The following is a 3,532-nucleotide window of genomic DNA, read 5'->3' on the forward strand; positions in this document are numbered from 1 at the left end:
GTTAGAGAAGGGCGAGAAGTCTCGCCTGACCAAAAAATTAGGATAAGAGCAACAAGAGATTATTTTGCGAGTGGATTAGATATTCGAATCTCAGCCTGGTGTAATTAATCGAAACCAGGATCGGTTAATTTCGTGTCAAAAAATATAAGCACTGTGCGGTAGTTAATAAAGAAATGGTTAATACGTTGTCCGGAGAAGAAAATTTTGGGTCGATATCTACTGCCGTTTCTGTATATCGACTGGAGCTAGTGGAGTAGGGGACTTGCACCTCATGACTTGATACTAAAAGTTGGAGCAGTTGTGATGTTGATCCCCAACCTAAATATGTATTTATGTATATTTGAAAGGTTAGTTAATAGTCTCGTCTAATAGTTAAAGAACAACAATATAATGGTTTGGACACCGTAATAGCAATATGTATATATAAAGGGTTCGTTAATGGACTTCAAAAATGTGATTCGCAAGGGAAGCGAATTTTAGTACCCCATATAAATTAACAGTCTAGCGAATCAAAATTTCCATTTGCATTTAAACGTCTCAAAGTCAGACCCCGCATGGCCAGCTTTTTATACGTATTGAGTAGAGTATGATCTTGCCAAAATACCAAAGTTAAAGTTAACTACCAAAAGCAATGCATGTGGTTTTTAGAATAAAGAAATATTCACATTTTTAAGACCACGAGCACCCCGATTTTCGGGGATTATTACTAGTTGCTTTAAATGAAAATTCCTGTTATATTTGAAATGTCCCTTTTCCCTTTTAATAATTTTTGCTGCAAAATATCACTCAAATAGGGAAATTACACACAATCTGGCATTACTTCTTAGCTTCACTTTTCTGATTGGAAAGATCTTTTTCAAAGTGAAATAAATATTTCAGTTGCATTTATGCATTTTCTTTTAATTGGTTAGGTTGTCTAAATTGAACGAATTTGTCAATTAAAAGACTATCAATTAATTGAATCCCCTGGTAATGGGGACTACTGTATATACACCAAGTTATTTTGAAAGCAATTGAAAAACGTATGCACATCTAGTTAAGAAAGATAAATTGTTATTTATACTGAAAGGACTAATAATAACCCTGGTTTACAGCAAAACTGTTCTGCGGATGCCACTATCCAATTACTATGTAGAAATGCTCGGTGATTCCGAAAATGGAGTTAATTTTTTGTATAGATACGTTTTCAAGATATTTCCAATTTACCTTTATTCTGGTTAAAGCAAAAATTTAATCACGTATATCTTACGAACCAATGTAACAATCTTAACATAAAGTACGGCAAATGAGAGCTAACAAAATTCTCCATAAACCGTATATACATCACTTTCCAATAGGACTTATTGTTTCTGACAAATTAATTAATCATTCCATTTTATTTTTTGTTTTTTAATGAAAAAATGAAAAAAATTAAAATTTAACAGATGAAAAGTTTAAAAACTAACAGGTTCTGTGCCAAATTTTTGCATCTGTGCTAAAGCCTGTTCTGTTACAAAGAAAAATCAAGCTACTAATGAAGAAAATCGATGAATAAATAAGAAATAATGAGTGGTCAAATGAAAATACGCAAAGGTTTTTTGTATGAAAAATGAGCAGGAAAGAAAGTTACTCATACGCCCCGTACACCTGAGTAACACGCTTTTCTGCTCACTTTACTTATTTTGGACCACACTAATGGGCATACTATCAAAAAGCACTTGTGTCCGTTGCAACAATTTCCGTCCCAACCATTTCGGTGTGAATCATTTCCGATAAATTTGCAAATTTACTCCCAACCAAACAACCGCCGCCAAAAAAGTTTTACTTCAACAAGTAATTTTTAACAAAAAAAAAAACAAACTTCAACTCTCATATAAAAAAAAATATATATATATATCTCATGATCTACTGATCGGATCTTAACCGGATTAGTACAGGACCACCTCTGAGACACTACCTTTCCGATGCAAAAATTATCGAAATCGGTTGACGTGGCCTAAAGTTATGCGGTAACATACATAAAAAACAAACAAAAAAAAATAAAAAATATTCCGAAAAACTGATAACCTCCTCCTTTTTTGGAAGTCGGTTAAAAACATTTTCTTTTCTTTCTGATTTAGTCAAAATTTTCCACAAGCATTGAACACGTCGTGAGATATGATTTGTATCCCAGAATTTCCAGGAAAAGGAAATTTCAAGACTGGCTCGATTAATCAAACCATCCTGGACACGATTCGCATAGTTATACAAATAGCATAGATATAGAACTTATTTTCTCTTCATTCCCCCAACACACTGGTGCCCGGTAACACACCCTACAAATTTATTGGAAAAATGTAGAAAAATTTGACGTAGGGCTAAAATTGCCCATAAATCAAGAAAAGGCGAAAAATTGGCGTGATTGATTTATTTTAATGCATACCTCCCGTACAAACCTAACCACAAAAACGCCTTAAAATGCCATTGTCATTATCAATAGTCCCCTTTCAGATACGTCAAGTCTTGCTTTCAAGTCTGCTCGTTCGTAGGCGAAGGAGGTGAGAAGAGAGGGGAAGAGTACAGATATCTCCGTACCGTCAATTCGTTTCAAGTTTTCTTGTCTCTTTTGATCTTTTCGTTGCTTCCCATTTAAAGAACCAAGGACTTGAATTCAATTAAAGTTGACGAGTGTGGAAGCAAATAGAAAACACAAAAGAGAATGCGAAAAAAATTGCTTTCAAGACTTGACGTGTCTGAAAGGGGACATAATAGGTTTGTATAGTAACTTCTCCAGTAAAACATTGCAGCGAGAGCGTAAAAAAACAGAGCGTAAAAGTGAGACAAAGATTAAACTAGCAGAAAAAGTTATTGAACACAAAACTAGTAAAAACTTGCAAATGAATAGTTGTTGCACCGTTTTGATATTCTGCTGTAAACATTTTACTATTTATAAATCAGTTTTAAACTCTTTGCTTTAAGCACAAGCACTTACACAGTCCAGTACATCATTAATATTTTGATTTCTACTCATTTTACTTTTGTTTGTGCTAAACTAATTCAACAAATGGCGGCTTTTGACATTTATTCTTCTTCTTCTTCTTCTTCTGCTAGCAAATTTCTGCAAGAATTTGCAGCTCTCCCGCGTTGTTACGCTCTCGATTTAGTGCTCTCTTGCAAATTTTTTGGGTTACCGTACACTTTTTAACCGACTTCCAAAAAAGCAGGAGGTTATCAGTTCGTCGGAATATTTTTTAGCCGACTTCCAAAAAAGGAGGAGGTTATCAGTTCGTCGGAATATTTTTTTTTAACCGACTTCCAAAAAAGGAGGAGGTTATCAGTTTGTCGGAATATTTTTATTTTTATTTTTTGTTTTTTTTTATGTATGTTACCGCATAACTTTGCACCACGTCAACCGATTTCGATAATTCTTTTTTGTGGAAAGGTAGTGTCTCAGAGGTGGTCCCATACTAATCTGGTTAAGATACGATCAGTGGATCATGATATATATATATATATATCTTTTTTATTTTTATTTTGTTTATTTTTTTTTTATTTTTTTTTTATTTTTTTATTT

Source organism: Rhagoletis pomonella, unplaced genomic scaffold, assembly GCF_013731165.1.
Source record: "Rhagoletis pomonella isolate Grant_MI unplaced genomic scaffold, Rhpom_1.0 Rhpom_scaffold_00001, whole genome shotgun sequence".
In the NCBI taxonomy this organism is placed as follows: domain Eukaryota; kingdom Metazoa; phylum Arthropoda; class Insecta; order Diptera; family Tephritidae; genus Rhagoletis; species Rhagoletis pomonella.